General features: G+C 45.6%; 1 long non-coding RNA gene across 8 annotated transcripts in view; it reads left to right on the top strand.

Moving 5' to 3' along the window:
* LOC128075338 (uncharacterized) overlaps nt 1-18,337 on the top strand; it is a 74,552-nt gene extending 56,215 nt beyond the window's left edge. For 7 of the 8 annotated variants that reach the window (XR_008203797.1, XR_008203793.1, XR_008203791.1 and 4 more), the window contains one exon: nt 665-18,337. This is a non-coding gene — a long non-coding RNA (uncharacterized LOC128075338). The remainder of the gene's footprint in view (nt 1-664) is intronic. The other variant, XR_008203795.1, reaches the window with a different exon arrangement.
* The last annotated feature ends 4,790 nt before the right edge of the window (nt 18,338-23,127 follow it).

The following is a 23,127-nucleotide window of genomic DNA, read 5'->3' as shown; positions in this document are numbered from 1 at the left end:
GGGGTGGCTTTCTTGTTGTGCAGATGCCTTCAAACACTGGGAAGCAGGGAGCTGTGGCACTGCTCTTGGTTAAAGGACAAGCTCGTCTACCCAAGCATGTAGCTGTGCCCTTGACAGGTTACATTTCTGTTTGCAGTGTCACTTCCTATCATGCTTGCAGCGGAGGTAACTGTTTGCACTGTCATAACATCTCTTCTGCTGGTGCTTCCTGGCCTGCGACACTGCAGAAATTACCGCAGGGCGCATCGCCCCACTCTCCAGACTCTCACTTGAGGATGGCACACAGACAGTCATAAGGCCCCAAGCAGCACAAGCAGCTGTGGGGGCTGCCAGCCTCTGAGCTGCCTCCTGATTGCCTGCCCTGGCTTTCCTGCCTGAGTTCTTGGCCATAAGCGGCCTCATGCCTAGAGGACTGCAGCCTTGGAAGTGGGCATCACTGCAGAGCTTCCAACGGTCACTTGGGCTGGGCTGATGAACAGGTCCCTCTGGAAGAGGTCCTGAATCAGCTCCTTTTGAGAAGTCCTGAAAACCTGTGAAAGCTAGTAGGCACAATAGTTGTGAATAAAATGCCTTCTGTTAGATTTCAGATCATTTCAGGAATGAGTACAGAGAGATGGCTGCATGGTGCCCCTGATGTTGATGAAATTTCTTTCTTCTCTTGCAGTAAAAGCAAGGCTGCTTGATGCCGGCGAGAAACATGTGGCTGTCCAACATATTGCCTGAAATCCACAAAAGGAATCATTGGTACTGCTGATTTCAGGTGTCTTTTATTAATACTGAAAAGAAAAATTGAGCGTTTCCTTTGTACAATTTGTAATGCTCTGCTAATCTGTGTAATCTGCAGCTAATGTCCTTTTGTGCTGTGTCTGCAACAATTTCCCTGCTTTGTCATTTCCATCGCAATACGTAGGTGTTGTCTATTTTGCTTGTAAGGTCATCTTAGGCAGTTCTGGTTTGAAATATTTGTACTGCAAGCTTTCCCCAAACATGTGATAGTTTCTGTTGGCTGCTCTTCTTGTTTGGTTTCTTTTTATGTCCTTTATGGGAGGGGAAGTGGATGAGCTGGGAGGAAAGATGAAATGTCCTTTGTGTGCAGTTAGAGACAAGTATCATCCCCATACAGTGATGAGATGTACCCTCACCTTCAAATGCTTCTGCTCCAAGCTGCAACTCGTGTCTACATCCACCTCTACAGACATAGAGCTTTAAAAACATGCTGTGCTCTTACTTGTGCCATGAGCCCCCACTCTTAGTTAACCTTCAGGCATTTAAGGTCAGAAGGCACCATCTGAGCCATCAATTCTGCTGTACAAGTAAGGAGACTGGGTCATGAGAAAGGAGAAGTGAATGAATCTCATGAAGAGAGAAAGGAAATACCTCTAGACTCAGATAGATTCAGATGGGATTGCTGAGGACTACCAGAGTTCCCTCTTTGCGTTTCACTTCAGCTGAGATGGAGTTCCCCATTATTGCACTGAGTGTTAGGTCTGTGGGCAGCCAGGGAAACGTCAGCTGCAGACTTGATGTGATGAAGTGCAGAAGTCTAATGTAGCAAAGAGAAAGGATGAGGCTAGAGGGGAAGAGGTTAATGAGTAGAGAGGGACACAAACCTGCATGATATAAAAGCCTGGAGGATTTCAAGGGGCAGGCTAAACATGAACAGGAAGATGACAGAGCTGCATTTCTAGGTACCTGAGGGAAGGCAGGGAGTTGTGTTAGTTGTGGCTGTCACAGCTAACAGTTGCATTGAGGCACAAGCAACGATGTCTCCAGCAGCCAACAGGAAACATTTGACAGACCAGGAGATTAGAGAGGAGGTTACCATCAAGGTGAGAGAGGAGAAAGCGTGAGTTTGTGGATATTTATGCATAGCTGTGGTATTGCTATGTAAGCTGCAAGAGGAAACCCTTAACAACAGATTCCCAAAGCTTGCTATACGATGTCACTTCTGTCAGGGGAATAACACCAAGTAGGCTGCTGCAAGCAAATAATAAAACTACCTCATTTTATTAAGCTGAATCAATCCATGCTGGTTTTATGTCTTCCTATTGTCCTCTTTTTCTAACCAAAGCTACTTCATTAACTAAAGATACAATTACTCTGCATGATTCAATTGTCCTCGGTGTGGAATGGTCTCCTATGTTTGAGGTGTTCAACTGAAGGCTGAGTTGAATCCTCAAGCTTATCCAGTCTTGAAAATTTTAAGAGATGGGGCTGGTGGGATGGCTGCCCATCTGCTCCTCCCCAAACCCCAGGCAGGACCAACTGACAGATGTTTTTTGCACTCTCAGAGCACTGGGAACTCTACAGCTCTCCAGGCAACATACTGCAGTGCTTACTTATCCTTGCTTTTGGAAGGTATTTTTAGTGTAGCTCCTCTCCTCTAAATTAAGGCCGTTACTCTAGTACCCCAAATGGAGCTGGGACTGAAGTTACTCCCTTCCTGATTTATAAGATGACCACTGCTATGTCTTCCTCGCCTCTACACTTAGGTAGAGAAAAATCTTATCGACGTTCTTCTGGGTTTTGACTGTTCAGCCTTTCCCTTGGCACCTTTTCTGGACCACTACTACTATTGTTCTCCTTTCATCTTTCTGCTATAAGCTCACCATCTCCCTGAACCGCAGTGGCCAAAACTGCACAGTTCAAATGAAGTCTTCACAGCATAGACAACTGTGAAAGAATTATTTCCTGTTTCTTGCAGATTGAACTTCTGTTTGTACACCTCATTACAACACTTTCATTTTTTACTGCAGCGTGACCGTGCTCATTCATGTTGAGCTGTCATCCCTAGATCTTCTGCAGAACTGCCGCTGTGCCGGTTGTTTCCCAGCCGTCTTTTAGTACTTGATGACGCCTACGCAACTGCAGAGCTGTGTTTTGTCCCTGCTCAATGGCGTTTGTTTTCCCCAGCATTCCTCCAATTTGTCAAGATTGTTTTGCATTCTCATCCTGTTCTCCATGGTGTCCTGTGCTAATTTAATAAGTGTTCCCTACTCTCATTTCTTCAAAGATATTAATGAAAATACCGTACACAGTCAGACACAAAACAGATGGCTTCAGACTTCATTTGATACGTACTGCCAGTTTGACAGTGAAGCATTTATAACTGCTTTTAGTCTGGTTTTCCAACCAGCTGTACACTCCTCTAATAGCAGTTTCTTCTAAACCACGTTTCTTTACTTAGTTTATGAAAGTGTCAGGTGAGACAATAGCAAAAGCTTTACTAAAATCAAGATCTGAGACCTACTATGGAAGGAAATTAGATTGATCGGATATGATTTGTTTTTGTCAAATCAGTGCTTGCTGTTCCTCATCTGCTTGCTGTCATCAAGGTGCTGGAAAACAGTTTAACCAATTTCTACTTCCAGCATTTTCCAGGAATTGAAATTAAGCTGCTTGCTCTCTTGGGCACCTTTGAGTGGAGACCAAAGGAAGAAAGTAACAACCATTTGTGTCTTTGGTATCGTCACTGAGGAACTCCTCCTTGTGAAACTCAGGTCTTTCTTTGGCCCTCCTTTTACTTCAAGTACATAAACTTCACACCCACTGCTTGTTGCATCACCTGTATCTTTTTCATTTCATTCCTCCTCTTAGTAACATGACCTAGTTTGACTTTCTGTCTGCTTCCTCTGCACATCTGAAACTAATGAAGAGCTCATGTTTAATTACTTTGTACCTTGTGGGCCCCCTCTAGGACTTGTGCTAAGTTTCCCTGCTACCAAGGAGTTCACAAGTAGCTCTTTACTATTTCTTCTGTGATTGTGCCTTCCACACAACTTCCTTAGAGCACTGTTAACTCTTCAAATGTCCTTTCTGCCTCAGATTTGCCACTTGAAGGTCACTCTCACCCCAGCTGCCTTTCACCTTTGCCCACAGACCCAAGTATCCTGTATAAGTCAGAGTCAAATACTGCAGAGCATCTAGTCAGGAAGAAGCTAAATTAAAGAGATGACAGCTGTGGTCAGCTCAGGGAAGAGCACAGAAAGAGCACCAGCACAGAGCTAAACAGATATGCCCCACATATTTAGCACTTAGTTGTGTCAGGAAAAATTAATATTAACGCTCACAATTATCTGCCCCCATCTATGAACTTGTCATTAAATTCAGGAGGGTTGACTAACAGCGGTGGAAACATCGTTATTTGTGTAAAACTTGAGCAGTGCAAAACTTACCATTGCTGTTTGTCTGCTTTAAGACTTTCTGATGGTATCTATTACATCTTTGCACAATGAGGAGGCTTAGACTTTGCAAACATTTGGAAATTCTGTGTAAGAAGCATGCAGTTAGATCTTTCATTCAATTAAGCACTGACATTACAGAGTGTTTCCAATGATGGGGGTTCAGGCCTGCAAGAACAGCATCAAGAAGCTCTCACTGAGCCAGAGCTCACCATGTTCCATGCTCTTTAAGCACTGTTGAACAGGGCCTCGGCTTCTTAGCAGCCAACCAAGACACTCTACGCCTTCAGGACCAGCTTAATCTTTCCCAGTCAGCTTCTTCCAGTGCATGGTGTGCACTGTTCCTGGAAATATCTTACTCTAGCTGCATTAGTAGTAGAAAAGCTCTACCTAAATGTACCTTCCTGCTTAAAACTCCCATTTAGAAATTTGCTTTGGGAGCTGCTTGCCCTCTACTCCATAATGCCATCCATCCAAACCAATCCGAATCTTCCAGGCCAGGGCTGTGCCCATGCAATCTCCCTGTGCAGTCCAGGAAAAGCCTACCTGAGCAGTTTAATGCCAAGTTGGCTTTTGGCTGCCATTCATAGCTCAAACATGTTCTTGCAGAAGTCCCTTTACGTGCTGAGCGATTGGTCCGTGAGCACAGTCGGCACGGCAGCTAGTAACTCTGCTGTGAGTTATTTTAATGATGTTATTGATTTCATTAGCTCCATTTTGTTTTGCTTCATTACATCAACTCTTGGCGCCAGGGTTAAGTGGCAGCTAATTAATTCAGCATAAATGATGTTTCTTTATGGGGCAGCCAGGACCAAAGAGAACTCCTGAAGCTTCCAGGGATGTTTGCCCAGAAGCTGGGATGGTTTGTAAAGGAGTTGTTAACTTTGTTTTAACATCCCAAACAATCACATCAGTACAACTTTATAACTTACTCCTCTCTATGCATTTGATATCACCTCATGAGAAGAAAATGTTACAGATATAACAATAGCTGGTATTCTTGCAGACAATCCGATTTCTTTATCTAGAAGTTAGAGTTTGATATGTCACCCAATGATTGGCCTTTGAGTCATTCAAAGCTCATATAAAAAAGAAGAAAAACAAATGTACAGCCTGCTGTGGTAGAATCATAGTCTAACTGAGCATCCACGGCATCTGCTGGAGAACTCTCCAGATGGTGCCCTTGGAATTTGGGTCAGACTTTATAATGCTCCAAACAAGCTATGAAGAAAGCTGCAGGAAGATCTGAGAGACATCCCCATGAGGACATAGATGGGTAATTATTTATTTTTTAAGAACATACCTAGAGGCTTAGGCAACTGGCAGACTTAAGTTCACCAAACAGTATTTGGGTTAAAAAAAGTTACACTACTGGCAAGCAGAGAATCTCCTGAAAGTACAGTTCATCTTTCCTGAAGTAAAATCAAAAGTAGCAGCACCACCTCATCATGTCAAGCTTCCTAAAATAAAATACCTATTAAAAGTAATTCAGCTCAGGCAAAAACGTGTTGTAACTGATAGGCTTTCCATTGCCCATCTGAGAAGACTTGCTTGCTCAAAGCCTTGCACCTAGCTGTGGCCTGACTCAAGGCTCCTGTTGGCTTTGGTGAGAGCTGGTCAAAAGCAGTATGTTGGACCCCACTTGCCATGCACTTGGCACTTTTGTAGAAAGAGCTGAAAGGACAGCTCACCCCAGCTTGTGTCACAGCAGCAAAGATAATGTTTGCATCTGCAAGAGAAACTGCAGTGAACAACATGGTGCCAACAGTCTCCAAGTGAATGTAGCTGGTGTGCTTCTGTTTCACTGAACTTTTATCTACTGTATAATCATGAATGGGAGTCCCTGTGCAAAGTGGGTCTTCACCCCACTATTCGCATGCTATTTCTTTGTCTAATGGCAATGTGGCTGTTTCCTTTGCACCCTGAACAGTCCAGCTTTTCCTTCCTTCTTCCCTTCCTAGCTCCTTCCCTCTTCATTTCCATTCCATGTTTTAACAAGATGACCTATTGGATACCAGTATCTGGGTAAAGACTACCTCTTTGTGTCAAATCTTTTGCTTCATCACAACATCATAAAACCACCACTGGAAAATAAAACAACAAAGCAGAGGTGTATGAGGGGTTTCTCAAGTAAGTTATTTGTGTTGAGCACATGCACGGATACTTATTTTACTTTTTCTATCATAGATCAGCTAATGGATGTTTTCTTTAGTTGAAATATTGGAAAATAAAAATAAACTCAGGCATTCCTGAGATCTGTCCTGGGTGACACAGACAGGGTGAAGGTGGCATGTTAACCCACTACTTCTCATGGCACAGAAGCCTGGGGCTATCAGAGTGAAAGAGCAGGCTGTGCGGGCACCTCACCGTGGGTCATTTTTCTTGTCAATGTATAACCAGACTTAAAATGTGATTAGGGAAATTCCTGCATGAAAAGTCCTTCGGGACTCTTAACAACTAAGCACTTAGCTGGGACTGCACCACTGCCCAACTGCTCTTTGTGTCTGCGTTTTCCTAAGCCATCATCCTGGCCCTTCTCAGAGATGGGGCTGTGATGTGTCCTCCCAGCCACCTCTGCACACCTCGGTTCTCTGCCTTCCATCTTCTCCCTGCCTCCCATCTGGGCATTTCCACCCACTGCTCAGCTGCCCCGCCAGCAAACCACTCCAGAGTGAACTTTGTCCTCCTCCACCTGGCAGCAAACCTCGGTGGCATGAATTGTCACGGATCTTCTGCTTCCAATGGAAGGAAGGTTGTGAAGGATACGTCCCGCATTTTTTCCTGAATGATTTTTTGAGTTGGAAGGATCTCTTCAGTTATTTTTGTCAAAATGGGAGTGCATTTTCTCAATTTTTTTCTTTATTCCAGGAATTCAGTTCTTGTCCATGATGAGAAATGAGGTCAAAGAGCTGGCTTTATAGCATGCTGGAGAGAAAATAACTCCTACTTAATAAACAAATAAATGAACAGTCCCCACTGCTCAGTAGGGTGTGATACGAGTTCCAAATTTACACATAAAGCCTTTCAAACCATGGCATGACTTTGCTAGCACTGTTCAAAGCGAAAAGCAGGCATGGAAAAATCTAACTAACTGAAAATGCATTTGAAAACGCTTTCTTAAGGATAAGAATCATAAAATGCAAACTGGAATATAAACCCAATTTCACAATATTACACTGCAAATTGTTTTGATTTTGGAAGGATGCGGAGTGCAGGCTAAGATCAGCTGCCTGCATAAGCCATGTTATAATAAATCACATTGCATTTTTCATCCCCAGAACAATCTCCAGTGATATGCTACATTCTTTATTAAGAGTGTTCCGCAGCAATCAGAGCTGAAGGGAAGGAAGGAAATGGGTTGAAGAACATGGCAAGAATCCCTTAAAGTTAAGGGAGGGGAATGGGGAAAGTTATTTTAAAAGTACAGGTGGTTAGTGTAAATTATTGAGCTCTTGAAATGTTTTCCCTTGATAATTCTAATCACCTTGTGAAATCAGTCATTCATGCTTTTGCAAAACTCTTGATTTACTGGGAGCTTTAATCTATTAGTTGCAGCTCAGAGCCAACCGTGCATTCATCTCCGCAGGCAGAAAGAGCTGGGCTCAACCCTGCAGCAGAGCTCAGCACTACAGCTGCTGAGCATGCACCACCATAAAATGAATGGTGCCACCCTGAGAGGGATGCTGATACCTGGAGGCACCCTGACTTACTGCACCAGGGCTTGGGCCATGGAAACATTCCCTCAGACCCAGGGGTGTGGGGACCATGGGGCAGTGGCACACGAATGAAGGTGTTTCCCACTCCACGTTACATGAGATTTGTGGGATTGTTTGTGCCACAGAATGGTGCTATTGATATAGGTTGGCTTAGCAATAGGGATGAATGATTTTGGATGATACTTCACAGCTTCAGCCATGGTTCCTTCCAAGCAGAGACCTCTTCTTGCTGTTCTTTGGGCGTTTACTTACTTTTTTCTACTGTATTTGGGGATTTCTCTTGTCATCATTATCTAGGAATAGCTCCATTTTACTGTGGATGATGATGTTTGTTACCAAGCTGCTTGGGTGCACCAGTAAGATCAACTGGTGCTAGCTCAACTCTTACATAATTAGCAGACACAGTCAAATGTCACTCATCACAATGAATGCAAAGGTGATTTAGATAAATGAAGGTTAGGATAAACAGGTGATATTGTAGTGTGTTTAATGCATTAACATCTTAATAGCCATTAAATGATGTGACCTCATTTCTGCTAAATGAGCATTTAATAAACAAGTTTTGACTGTGGTGTCATTGTGCAAAGGTCTCCGTGAGAACTTTGAGCAGAAAGACAACATCTTTGTGACTGAACAACACTGTGCACAGTGGGGATTGCACTGGATGTGATAGAAGAGAAGACAAGGTCTCACGTCTGGAGGCTGCCTAAAAGCACGAGAGACTGAGCAGACATGCAGGATCCCTGCTCTACCTGGATGTCCTGCTGCCAGCTGCCACAGCTGGTTGTAAAATGTTCCTCATCTCTTTCTTTTCTATTTTCCCCTTTTTCTTTTATTTTGCCTCTTTTTCTTCCTTTGTTGTTGTTGTTGCTGTTGTTGTTTTTGTTTTGTTTTTCTTCTTTTCTTAGTTGGATTGCCTGGGGACTTGCCAGAAACTTGGGACCAGACTTTTTTGCTGGGAGTCTTGTCTTGGGAATTAGTGGAATTTGCTCTTCAATGCTCTATATTAGAACTATTCAGGCTGCTTGAATCCTAATTCAGCTATTAACACTAGTTTAGGTAAAAGCACAGTGGGCTTGTTGTGGTAGCTTTGTGCCTTTTTTATGAAACAAGTTTGGCAGATCCATAGAGTGAAGGGTTTCCCTTTTTCCCTTTCATCATCCTGTGTATTGGGAGATCCCTTCCTTTGCTTGGAGTGCCCAAGTGCTGTCCTTTCAAGACACAAGGATGACAGTAAGGCAGTGGGATAGGTGGCAGAACTGGGCCCACCTCTCACCCCACGTACCTCTCCACCTGCACCAAGTTCCCCTTGTGGCAGCTGTGAGGTTCAGTTCAACAGAGAGACTGTCCTCAACATTATTAAGCATGAGAACAATGCCAGCTGAGCCTGAAGAGTGGGCAGTGACGCCTGGGCAGACTGTTTCCTCCCAGCCCCAGCACATGTTGCGCAGAAGATGCTCTCCTGCACAACTTTCATGAGCTCTCAAAGAGGCATTGACTTCTTTTTTTTGAATCTTAGCAATGTAGCTGCAGATGTAAAACACAACAGACATTTAGAAACTGTATGACTTTCCCTAATTGTCTGCAACAGTTTCAAGATAAGTCATTTTTAAAAGAATTGCTTTGAACAGAGATGACTTTAAAACAGACTTCCGTACTTCTTGTTTTTGCTTTTGCCTTGGCACAGATGCTTACCCTCTCTCTACCTCCTTTGTAGAGTTAATTATGCAAAGGCGAAGAAGCTATAGTAACATTGTAATTTTGTTTGGCAAGGTGAGCCGCAAAACATATGCTGTGTCATGCCTTTTTATTACTGTGCAAGAATTGCCAAAGAAGCCTAAGGAGGAATCAAGGACATCATCGTTGCGAGGAAAAGAGGAAACAGCCCAGTTTTACAACACCGAGGCTTGTAACCGCTTGCGGTAGATAGTTTCAGAACTGGTTTAATTTTAAATTATTCTTTTGCCAACTGACAGCAGCTTCAAAGCGACTTTTGTTTGATTCCACCACTTTCTGATCCCCACTGAGTCATTTTACAATGTCCTGCCAACCAAAGTCCAACCGATGCAGGCAGCAGCACAGCAGCATCCGCTCTGTTCTCTGCATGGGAAGATGGCATCACCAAAGGTGGCTCTAGCCAGAAAAGCACTGGTCTCCTGTGCCCACACTGGCTGCTCGATGTGCTGCTATTATCCCAAGGGGTGTTTTCAGTTGGAGAGGATCAAGGAACCCATTTGGGTTTAAAATAAAGAGGCTGAAAGATAAGATTACATTCAACTTGGTCTCTTTCCAGGACACCGGTTTCCTGAGGAGCTGGAGAGATACAGAAGAAATGTGGGTTTTGGTATATGACAAATTCACACTGCGACTTCTCCCAAGTGCTTTTGTTTGCGATGCCTTGGAGCTCGTGCAAAACTACAGAAAAGGCCACAGAGGGGGAGCTTAGCAGAAAGAAGCCTGGTTTCTCCACCAGAGATGAATCATGCTGAAACACAAAGCTAGCCTCTTCCTTATTGGAAGCTGGGATATTGCTTCTGCTGTGCAGAGAGGATCCCACAGCAGCAGCCTCCAGGCAATGGGACACACTTCTGGAGTCGTTATCATCTGCCATCAAACACAGCCCCAGGCCCAAGGAGGGGCTTTAATGAGCAGGGAAAACACCACAGAAGAACTGGAAATGTTCCCCCCCAGGTCAGTTTGCTCACCATTAGTGTTTTCTTACCTCCTCTGCTGTAGGCAAATGCGTTTTCTGTATGTAAGAATTTGTAGAACTGATAACCAACTTCACAGGGATAGGAAAGGGCAAGAATGCTTTCAAGAAGCCTCAGGTTTCCTTACACATCTCTGAAAGACAGTCCACAGTGCAACACAGCCACCAATAGCAGAGGCTTACTAATGATGACAGTGCCTGCAAAGAGCAGAAATGCAGAAAGTGATGGAAAGGTTTGTAACAGGGGCTTTGAGAGGGAGAGCACTGCATCACCAGCATTTCAGGAATAAGAGGCTGATCTGCTCACAGACACAGGCTAACACTCACTGTCCCATCTCGTGCTGCTTTCCGCCCCACATATAAAGGATATCCAGTGCAATGCAGTGACACCAAACATGTCCTTTCAAAGGACTTGAGATATGGTAGTGGTAGAGATTTGGGAAAAAGCAGCTACTGCAGAAACCTGCAATTTGTATTTCATATCCTATTGCATGTGACAATTCAGTTCTTTTGGGAAACTCCATTCTCCTGTCAAAAATAAGCCAGCAATGTGGAAAGAGTGAGATAAGCTGTTTGTTCAAGCAGTCACACCTCACATCCTCAGAGACATAGGCTGGTCACAGCAGTCACAATTTTGGCAGTGTCCAACACAAGCTCAGCCCCACTGCTATGGCAGCTCCAGGATAATTATACCTCTAGGGGCATCGCAAATGTGCCAGCACACGTGGCAGGCCAGCCTTCAGCCTTGTAGCTTAGGATGGCAACAGCCTTCAGCCCAGATCAGCTCATTGCTTAAGGGAAAGAAGCGCTGGAAGCCACTTCTGAGCTCATCCCAGCAGAGCACCATTGCCACAGCACTTATCTGCGGTTATCTGTAGTTGCAGGTGACCTGACATGAGACTTACTTGCACTCACACACTTTAAATTCGAGGCAGGCATAAAACATGAGACAGTACATGTTGCTCATGTAGGGAAATGCCTTCATTAATATTCAACCCTGAGGACTAGCCTAAGGTAGAGAGTTTTTTGGAGCAGTGTGCTGCGTGCAAGACATTTAAAATCCAGACGCTCCTCTAACACTTGAAATGCTCATAGAAGAACTGATGCACCCCAAACCAGGTCTTCTCAGGAGCTCCATTTCCTCTGAGCTGTCCGTGCAACAGACTTACCTTGTATGGGTGGAAATACTCTTGATCTCTGATGATCAAAGGACAGTCTAATGTGCCTGCCAGAGAGAAAGAGCAAGCAAAACCTCAAGAAGCTGCAGGATGTGTGAGACTCATGTCTCCCTATCTACATGCTCCTTTGCACCAAGCCAGTGGTATAAAAAGTGGATATCCATACTCCTTTTGCCTCAGAAGCACAATTTAGACGATACTTGAGTCTGTTGGTCACAGTGTGGGTAACTCTGAGGGGGATGAAACGATACATGCAGAGCCACTGGCTAAGGCCTAGTGGCCGAGGTACCCCACACAGGTCCGGCTGCCCTGCAGCAGCAGTGTGTCCCAGCAGCGTGGCAGGGCAGGTGCTGGGGCAGGAGCTCCTTCCACCATGCTAAGATGTCTCTGAGTGAGTCACCGCACTGCCATCTGAAATACTGGGTCAGGTGCTCTAGTTTAAACCCCAGATGACGGTAGGTGAGCAGACAGGCGAGCACACCCCTTCAGTAACAAACCCGTGGGAGGCTGGAAGGTACCTGAGGCCAGGGCAGGTGCTTGCTGAGTGAGTGTGTCAGCGCTCTGAGGCTGGTGGGAACCATTCCTCTTGGCATTCGCATTGCTCTGGAAATGAGTTACACTGGCGCTGAAGAGCTAGAAACTTTCACATTGACATATATTTTAATAGCCAATTAGACTAAAATAGTCTTGGTGTAAGTGAAAACTAGACAGTGGCAGTACCCAGGATAAAACTAATTGAGATTATTTGTGAATTCCCAGTTACATTTCTATTGGAAGAGCCAAAATGATGTACAATGTGTTTATTCTGGCTCTAGATGTTTTGTTGTTGTTGTTTTGCTGGCATTAAACCACCTGTTGGAAGACAGACCTTGCCTTATCCTACATAAAGACAGCCAGTACAGTGCTGACTCATCACCAGTGTTTGATTAAATGGAAGTTTACTATCATATGGATCAGCACTTTGCACCGGGAAGCCCCGGTGTTTGCTATCCTTCCTTGGAAGTCATAAAGCCAGGCCTTTTTCTTCCATCAGCAGCCCACATGTGCAGGGCTCTAACTGAAATGGTTTAACACCGGCCCTTTTATTACACCAGCGCAACTCCTTCCCACACGTTGGCCCTTCACTTGATGTTACTCATTGCTTTTTGTTTACACATAGGAATTTTATTTGATGCATAAGCAGATAAGTACTGCATCTGCTCAGTCGTATTTCCCTAACACCTCTCCTTTTGTTCTTTTTGCTTTTTATCTTCTGGGTTTTCTTCGTTAAGGATCCTTGCCCTCACCCATCCACTGTCCCCTTACTTCCTTAGCTTCACTCTGCCCACCTCTGCTTCTGCAGTAGAGGAAGCTTGCTTGATAGCATTATGCAATGCCTTTACTATTTGGTGATGTTAATGCTCTCACTCTGAATCAATTTCCTCTTTGTTTGCCTGTGATGGAAAGCTCCGTGAAATTTGCAACGGTTTTGCTGAAATGAGAAAAGGGAAGGACGAGATCTGCAGCCAGGCACTCTGCAGCCCCTCCCAGCTCTCCAGTGCTCAGGGTAGGGGCGCAGACTGAGTCACTCCACCCTGCACCAGCAAACACCCGTGGAGGCACAAAAGGGCTGCTGACAGCAGGCAGCATGCAGCCAGCTTGGATTAAAGGCCACCTCTGGGAAGAGGGGCTCGTGCCCAGAGAGCCTTGGCTCTTCTGGATGACTCAGCCTGATTTGCCCCACTCAGGCGGAGGCCAGACCATCCTCAGTTTGCCTGGGAGCTCCTGCCCCCCTGAGCAGCTCTGGTTGGAGGACTGGTGCCCCCAATAGCTCTAGGGTGAAGAGAAGCAGTTGGAGGCAGGCTGGAGAGCCCTGCTTCTGCCTCCCCACTGGAAACTGTACTTTCTTGCTTGCTCACGTGCACACTCGGATTGTGCACTTGAGAAGACGATAGGCAGGAATATTTACATTCCTTGCCATGGATATGAAGCTGAATTCCACCCTCCGGTTGCAAGGTGAATCAGGTCAGAAACACTGTTTCAGAGAACAGAAATGCAGAGGTACGGCCGATCAGATGGGGTGCCGAGCCACCATGCAGCTGCACAACCTTTCCAGCAATTAATCCAGCAGAAAGCAAGGGAAGGATCGCAAGCTCAGTGCTAACCAGGGGTTTTGGCACTTTGCTGGGAAGGCTCACCTGGCAAAGCTGCTCCCTGAGGTCCGCAAGTCTGCTGAGCAGATACCCCAGCACCCTGTGGCAAAGCTCCTTTGCTGGGGGAACAAGGCTTACTTCTGTGAACTACTGCTGAGAATGTATGCTCAGAGCACACAGCATGTGTGCAGGAAGGAATGACGCAGCTGTACCTTCACACCTTTCAGCACTCGCTTACAAAAAGGCAGAAAGATGTGTTTAAATTCCCTTTTCTTCTTCCCTTGTTTGGCTAGACAAGTCCCAGGCCATATCTGGATAGCACCAGCTAGACTGTATGTCTGGCCACTGCATCCCACTCATTTTTAAGGAAAAATAAGCCCCACACTGGAGAGTCTGCTCACAGATCAGGCAGTTCTCTGCTGGACTGGGCTGCTTGGAGCCTATGCTCTCCACATCTGAAACCAGACAACCCCAGGAGCAAAGCTCCACGTTTCCAGTCACTGATTCACAGCCTCTGGCAGTTCCTGCAGGATGGCTGAAAACAGTGCCATGGGGCTAGCAGCTTGCCCCACAGCCAGCGCATCCCAACCGCATCTGCCTTGGACCCGGAGAAGGAACCCTATAATCCCTGTGTGGTCCTTCAGCATCACCTAGCATTTCCATCCCAAACACTGTGTCTTCCTTCTCCTTCCTGCTCCTTAATGCAGCCACTCATATGGAAAATGAATCAGCCTTCCTTGGGCACGTTTCCAGAGGCCCCTCTGACTAATTCTGCCCAAAACAGCCAGGCTGACCCTGTGCAACGGTGTGATCATGGCAGACAGGACTGGGTCACGTTTGGGTGGAGGAAGGGAAAAACTGTTTCGCAGGCCTGCCCAAAAATCCTCATGCTGACTCTGCCAAAACCACACCAAACATATGGTAAATGAAATAGCTGGCATGGAGCTGCTTTGGACAGCAGAAGTGTTTCAGCACTGTGGACTGCTCTTTAGCTGTCTTGAATGTTATTTACCCTGTTTAAGCATCTCCACATTTAAGGGAGAGAAGGCAAAGAAAAGGGCAGTGCCAATTTTTTGTGCATTTGATGCTTTTAAAATGCACATTATTTTTATAATCATGTTAGCACAGTCCCAATGCTTGTCCTGTCCTGTGAGAACAGTAATGGCATTGCAGATGGTTTCCCCTCCTTGTGTAGCAACGGACTTCTGTGGAAAAGCACACAGAAGCATTTTCTCTCTCAAAACAGGAGCTGTGCCTAATTCACCATATAAATGTCCTGCACATTTCATGGAGCTGATGAAATCATGTACAGATGGAATTCCTCTTAACAAAGGCTTTATTCACAGAGCAGGTTTCTCTGCCATGTATCTTTGACTGTATTCCAGCTTATACAGCTATTCCCACTGAATATATCCATAGAGCCAGACCATTTTCTGGGCAGATACCAAAGGTGGAGGTGCTCAGCTCCCAACACTGCACTGTGGCTTCATTACAAGTCTGAGGCTGAAGTCATGCCAACGAGCACTCCTTTCCTCACTTTGTGTTGTTCACCTGGACTCAAGCACCCAATGCCATTTCCAGGGTTTGTCAGGTACTTTGGAAAAAACACTGTAGAACAACAAGAACCTGAGAAAGAGCATCCAAAGAACCCAGAGTTCGTCAGTCATTTGGGAGATGGCCACAGGAATGGAGTTGTGGTGGCTACAGCTACAGAAGAAAGATGAAAATAAAGCAGCCAAATGGTGATGATCATGAAAAAAAAAAAAAAAAAAAAGTTACTTTTCTGGAGATCGAGGTATGGTTTTTTTCCTTGGAGCTGCAGTGGTGGAGTGCCAGCAGGAGAGCTCACCTCCTCACCCAGCAGCTGGCAGGCTACTGGGCAGCTTTCCACCTTTCTCTTGAATATTGTGGCTTGGGTTTTAACCCTTCTCCAGCCCTAACTCAACCCCCGTAGCTTCTCCCATTTGTCCATAAGCCACGGTGTCCTGACACTATTGCAGTGATGAGGGCCTTGTGTAAAAGAAGGCAGGGGCTGCTGGCCTGCTCACATGTACACCTTTCCAGGGCTGAGCGCACCGATCCCCAAATCCTTTGTTCATGCAACCTGATGCAGACAAGGAAAATAGCAGGCTGATGTATGCTGCAGAGCAAACTTCTTGGCACAGTCCAGCAGGATTCTTTCACGAACCCTTCTCCCTGCCTTTCTTTTTTGCCCTTTGTTCAGCGCTCAGTCAGTAACCCCTTAGAAACAACTCGCAAACTGCCCACGCTGAAAGCGAGAACAGCAACAACAAAAGGAATGATATAGAGGGATGACTTCAGAGAGTTTGGAAATATCTTCTCAAATGAAACATTCCTTTGCACACATACACAAGAAAGCATCAAAATTCTCTGCGGCTGATGTAAACAGCAGAAAGAAAAAGTCATCTGGAAGGACAGGATGATTCATACCAAGGACCTGGCTGGCAATATTCATCAGTGTTGAAATCCTCTCTGCAAGATGACTACATGCGAAAGCAAAACCAACGAGATCCCAGCTTTTGCCACGAGAAGCGTCATTAATGGCAGAGCAGCATGGTTAGGCTCCTAATGCCACAACCCTTGCTCATGGGAGTTACCCTTGCTCACTCATCTGACCGGTGGCAGCAAAAAGCCCTGTGTCACCCAGGTGAGAATGCTTTACGTAAGGGCAGCCACAGCAGCAGGCTGGAGCACGCTCAGCTGTTGCAACCTGTTTTGCAGAAGGGGCTTTGGAGCAGGAACAGAAAGTTCACAGGCAAAAGACAAGGGATTTTCTCCATCTTGCCAAAACTCCTTGCTAGGGCTTCCTCTCAGAAATCTCTGATTTGAACACTTTAGGGAGACTGGAAAGTTCAGCCAATCTTTCCCTTTATGTTAATTGTGTTGATCCAAAGGGGAACGGGGCACAAAAGGCCACGCTGACTTTATGCATTGTTATGAGATACTTTCCCCTGCATATCTGAATCTGTTTACTTAATCTTCCAGGCCTTTACCCATGAATATTAAACTGCTTGATCACTATGCATTAGGAGTCATCTTTGCACCATCTGTTTGTATTTGTCATCTAACCCTTGTAAATAATAAAATGTACTTTGTTCTCAAGTTCGTGGATCCTAGCAGGAGAGTGATTACCACGGAGGAAAAGTACTGTGTGAAGCTATTAGCAGCCACAGGACTCTGCTTAACTCCCAGTCTCCTGTCTGCCCTCTGTGAGACAAATGTACCAAGTCACAGGTTCCCATTGTTCTCCATATCAGTCTATTTCTGCTGCCAAGGCATTCACCACTATTACAGTCATTAAACTAAATCCAAAACCTACCCCAAAGAGTGACTGTTAGCCTCCTTAGTTTCCTTGTCCCAGAAGAGATGATTTCAGATTCACATCTCTGAAAACGATGCAGAAAGCCTTGCTTATGTGTGTAAAAAAAGCTCACAGCAGAAGAAGAGGCAAGTCGCATCCCTGGATGCCAGCATTCAGCTGAGAGGTTCAACTGAGAGGTTCAGGTCACAAGATGCCAGGCAAACACCAAGGGAAAAATGCAGAAAGTGCAGTCTCTACAATATAAAATTAATCCTCAGAGTTCTGACTGAAAATGTTACGCAGCAGGAAGAGCCGTGCCGCGTATTACTGAGGTTCAGCTTCAACTTCACCAACTGAGACAAGTAGGTTTCACCAGGGAGAGAGGCCCATAGCTGCAGGTGCCTGTGGAAAGCCACGGCCGCTGGCAGGCACGCCTCACACACCAGCATCTCCTGCAGCTGGTGGGAGACGTGCCTGGCAGCAGGCTTATGTCCATTTACATCACCCAATAAGTTGCCTCTCCATGGTCTTGTAAGTGAACCTGGATGTCAGGCAACTATCACCAGTCCTCAGGCAGCTGCGGTCTATTTATAAACCTAATGGAGTTGATTAGAGAAGGGATCATTTAGGAAATTATAAGGGATCGTATTGTATCAACCTGACGTGATGGTAGCGCCAAATTTAGACAAGAAAATAGTTGCCAAGTATTTGCTTAACTGGAAGAGCTATCTGGGCTTGGACAAGATACTACTTGCCCCTCTGCTCAGCTTTGCAAACATCATGCACTAGGAGGTTACCTATTAAGTGATAGACAATAGATCTTTTTAATTGTTAGAGCGTTACGACCTTAGACTTTGCCCAGGTATTTAATAACACCATCTGCTGTCTAGCTCTGCAATACTATTATTTTTACATGAGGATTACTCTTCGTGCTTCACAAACAGCGTTGTAATAACAGAGCTAAATAAGAGCACAGCAGCGTGCTACTTACACCCTACTGTCCAAGTAAAACACACAGGAGGTGCAGCTCACCCCAAATTTCCAGACGTATTGTCTCCAACCTGGAAGTCTTGAAGTGCTGCAGGCCGAAGAGCTGTGGATCCAGTCTTGTGGGTTGTTCTCAGGAAAAGCTCTCGCCTTGCCTGAGAAAGGGCCAGGAGCGAAATCCATCCCTATGTAGGCTGTCTGCTCCTTGGCTGGCTCTGCTTTTCCCATTTTCTTCCCCAAAACAACAGCAGTGGTCTGCTGGCCATGAGCTAGGAGTCACTGTGCCTTTTGGCTTTTTTCTCATCAATAACACGCTCTTGCAGCACATGCATTTAGCTCCAAATATTCATATTTATCTGGTTTTATATATGTCTCTATAAAGGGTCCAAGGCAGACGATGATGTGACTTTTGGCATTTTCAGCTGAAGTGCATCTGTACCAATGCATACAGCATGGGAAGTAAGCAGGAGGAATTGGAAACCGTGATGCAATTGGAAAACTACGATCTTATTGCTATCATGGAAACACGGTGGGATGACTCACAAGAAGAACACCATGATTGAAGGCTGTAAAATTTTTAGAAGGGATAGGCAAAATAAAAGAAGTGGGGGAGTTGCCCTCTTCTTGTTAAGAAGTGGATAGACTGCAAAGAGCTGCCCCTGAGAAACAGTCAGGAACAGGTTAAGAGCCTGTGGGTTAAGATTAGGGACAGGACCAGTGAAGGGCATCTGGTGGTCATGGTCTACTCCAAGCTGCCTGATCAAGGGGATCTGTTGACAAGGCCTTCTTGCGTCAGCTCCAAGAAGCATTGTGCTGGATGGGAGATTTCAACCACTCGGATATCTCTGGGAAAACAACATTGTGAGCTGCAGATGACCCAGGAGACTCCTGGAGTCCACTGACAATAACTTTCTGATTTAGGTACTGGACAGACCAACAAGAGGTGAAGCACTGCTGGATCTGGTGCTTACCAACATGGAAGAGATTGTAAAAGAGGTTAAGATTGGAGGCAGCCTGGACTATAGCAATCATGCCCTGGTTGAATTCATGACCTTGGGGTCATGTGAGCCTGATAAAGAGTGGAGTCAGGACCCTGAACTTCAGAAGAGTCAGCTTCAGGCTGTTTAAGGAAGTGTTGGATGAGATGCCCAGGGAAATTGTCCTTAGGGACAAAGTAATAGGACCAAACTGGCAGCACTTTAAGGAGAGCACAAGAGCTCTCCATTCCCCAGAATAAGAAATGAGGCAGACAAGGCAGGAAACAAGCAAGCGTGGCTGAGCAAGGACTTGCTGGTCAGGATGAGGGGAAAAAAAAAAGAAAAAAAGGAAAAAAAAGGAAAAGGAAAAGCACTGGAAGTGGGGATGGGTGGCCTGAGAAGAATCTAGAAATGCTGTCCAGATGTGCAGGGATGGAGTCAGGAAATCCAAGGTGCAGATGGAAATGAACTTGGTAAGAGGATATGAAAAACAAGAAAGGATTCCATAGAGACACTGTACAGAAGAGAAAGGCAAAGGAGAGTGTATTCCCTCTGGTCAGTGAAAAGGAAGAGCTGGCCTCCTTGGACATGGAGAAGGCTGAGGTACTTAACGAGTTATTTACCTCAGTCTTCATGGTCTGTCAGGCTTCTCATGTCTCTTATGTCCCTGAACTTCTAAGTAGGCATCAGGGAAGCAAAATCACTCCCAGTGTAAGAGCAGATCGAGTCTGAGACCTCTTCATGTGGTAGAATATGTGGAAGTCTATGGGGCCAGATAACACATTCAGGGTTCTGAAGTAACTGGCTGATGTGGTTGCCAGGAGAAGTCCCTGGTGACTGGAAAAAGGGAAACATCACTCCCACATTCAAGAAAGACAAGAGAGAGGACCTGGGGAACTAAAGACTGGTGAGCCTCACCACTTTGCCTGGGAAGATCATGGAATGGATCCTCCTAGAAAAGATGTTAAGGCACATGTGAGATCACATGGTTTGATCTGAGACAGACAGCATGGCTTCTCCAAGGGCAGATTGTGCCTCACCAACCTGGTGCCTTTCTATGATGGAGTGACACCATCAGTGAACAAAGGAAGGGCAACTGATTTCATCTACCTTGATTTGTGCAAGGCCTTGGACATGGTCCCGCATCACATCCTTATCTCTAAATTGGAGAGAGACTTATTTGAAGGCTGGGCTATTAGGTGGACAAAGAATTGGTTGGATGGCTGTAGCCAGAGGGTCGTTGTTTACAGCTCTAAGTCCAAGGAAAGACTGGTCGCAAGTTGTGTCCCCATGGGTCCATCCTGGGGCTTGTCTTCAGCATTTTTATCAATGACATAGACAATGGGACTGAATGTACCCTCAGCAAGTTTGCCAATGATACCAAGCTGAGTGTTGCAATTGATGCAATAGAAGGGAGGGATGCCATCCAGAGGGACCTGGACATGCTCGAAAAGTGGGCACATGGGAATCTAACGAGGTTTAACAAGGCCGAGTGCACTTGGATTGAGGCAATGCCAGACACAAGTTCAGACAAGGAGTAGACTACTTGGGAACAGTTCTGTGGAGAAGGACTTAGGGATCCTGATGGACGAAAGACCACACATGAACCAGCAGTATATCCTGGTCTGCATCAAAAAAGGGGGAGGCAGCAGGGAGAGTGATGTCCTGCTCTGCTCTGCCCTTGTAAGGCTCCATGTAGACTACTATGCCTAGGCCTGGGGCCCCCAGCTCAGGAAAGATGTGAAGCTGTTGGAGCAGATCCAGAGGAGGGCCACGAGGATGATCAAACGGCTGAAGCACCTCTCCTATGAGAAAAGGTTGAGACTTTTTCAGCTTGGAGAACAAAAGGCTCCAGGAGGACCTCACCAAAACCTTCCAGTACTTGAAGGGAGCTTACAAGCAGGAATGTGACCAACTTTTTACATGGTCTCATAGTGACAGGACAAGGGAAAATGGCTTTAAACTAAAAGAGGGGAAATTTAAGTTAGATGTTAGAAATAATTTATTTTTTTTACTCGGGGTTGTGAGGCACTGGAACAGGTTTCTGAGAGAGGTTGTGGATGCCCCATCTCTGGGGGTATTCAAGGCCAGTCTGGACAGAGCCCTGGGCAGCCTGACCTGGTGGATGGCAGCTCTTCCCATAGCAAGGGGTTGAGACTAGATGGTCTTTACGGTCCTCTCCAACCTAAGCCATTTTATGAATCTGTGATACCCTCCAGCTCCATTCCTGCATAGAGCTCAGAAAAAGAGTGCTTTTCTTGGCTCTCTGCTGCAACAGAGGTCAAATATGAAACCGAACATATGAATGCAATTAGGAGAGTATGTAAAATATGGGGGCTGGCCGTCTTAATAGTGTCCGAAACATGCAAGTCTTGACATGCATTTAGTTAAAGAGGATTTTAAGTACTACAGGCTGCTGCGTGGTGAGTCTGGTTACAGCTGAAAAGAGCTTCTCGGTCTTCTGGCCATATTATTTTTCTGGCATTTCAGGTGTATAATTTTGATTCTGAAGCCCTAGTGTGCAGGAAAAAAAAAAAGAAAAAAAAAAAAAACAAACCCAAAAAACAAAAAACTCCCCTTTAGAAATAAGCAAAATCATCCTTTCAGTCCTGATTTGTAGTTTTGGAAGGAGATGAGAAAAAGCTCAGATTCCTCACATACCTGCCCTGTACCGATTCTGAAGCATAGACAATGGTATGGACAGTTAAACGTGCTATCCAGAGGTGAATGCAGCAGGTTGTGATTTTTCAATCACCTGTAAACAGAGAAAGTGGTACTGCCATACTTTATACAGTTGAGTGGGGATTCTTCTTGCTGCTTAACAAATGACAAAGGAATGTCTAAAATCTGTGCCAAATGTATTTCAAAGAATGTATCTCTGCCCTTTACCTACCATTTGCGTTTTCTTTTAAAACTTTCCAAGTGAAGTTGTAGACAACCCTCCTGCCAACTAAAAGTATGTGCAAGGATGCAGAAAGCTTCAGAGTATGTTTCCACACCCTGTTGACCTATTCATCAAAAACACATAACTCTTGGTATAGAACAAAATTCAGAAGGCACAGCCTTGTCTGCATCTGCTGACCCTTAGGCTAAAGGCAGTCCTGGTGCACATTCAGCTCAGCAGAGCTGCCCCAGCAGCAGTGTGCCCTCAGAGCTCCCCAGTGCCCTGAGGTTGGAGGTGCTGAGCAATATCAGGTTTACAGGTGTCCTCCTCCTGGCTGTCTTGAGAGCATTCTCTTTGGTGCATACCTACCCATGTGCAAAGTAAGAATCATGCACACAGTGACATGTTTTCACAGCCCCTTTCTTGGGTGGTGATTTGGCCTGATATTATGTAAGATTTAACAAAAGCTAGAGAAGACAACTATTTTGAGGAAGAATGTTAATTGAAGGCTGAGTCAAGCTGCAGCTAGTACAGAGATGTTTTTGAGAAGCTTGTACCCTTTTTCATTTGGTCTATATTTTTTTTCCATTTAATTACAATGTGTGCAGAACGGCATTTAAGAATAATAGTAACTGGCAAAGGGAAATGGATGATGAAGGCTGCTGTCCTCTTGCTCCTAAATCTTCAGCTCAAGCCCATGCCAGGCCCTTGCAACCTGGCAGCTGCCACCACCCGATGGCTGCTCAGGGTCTACATACAGCAGGGGAGCAGAGGGACAGAGCTGGCCTCTGCTCTCTGGTGATAACAACAGGACCTGAGGGAATGGCAGGGAGCTCCACGCTGCATGGAGATGAGCCAAGGAGAGGCGTGCAAGAGATGCTGGGCTGCCACTTCCCGAGGTGACACGCAGGCAGCAGGACCTCTGAACCAGCAGGGAGCGGCGGCCAGGCTGGCACAGACAGTGTTACTGCGGAGTGACACACCCGCAGCTCCCATTACAAAGATGACCAGCCTTGGTCTCTCATCCAGCCCCATTTGGG

Source organism: Tympanuchus pallidicinctus, unplaced genomic scaffold (genome assembly GCF_026119805.1).
Source record: "Tympanuchus pallidicinctus isolate F22 unplaced genomic scaffold, pur_lepc_1.0 scaffold1, whole genome shotgun sequence".
Taxonomy (NCBI): Eukaryota; Metazoa; Chordata; class Aves; order Galliformes; family Phasianidae; genus Tympanuchus; species Tympanuchus pallidicinctus.
This window is presented reverse-complemented; position numbering and strand designations above follow the sequence as displayed.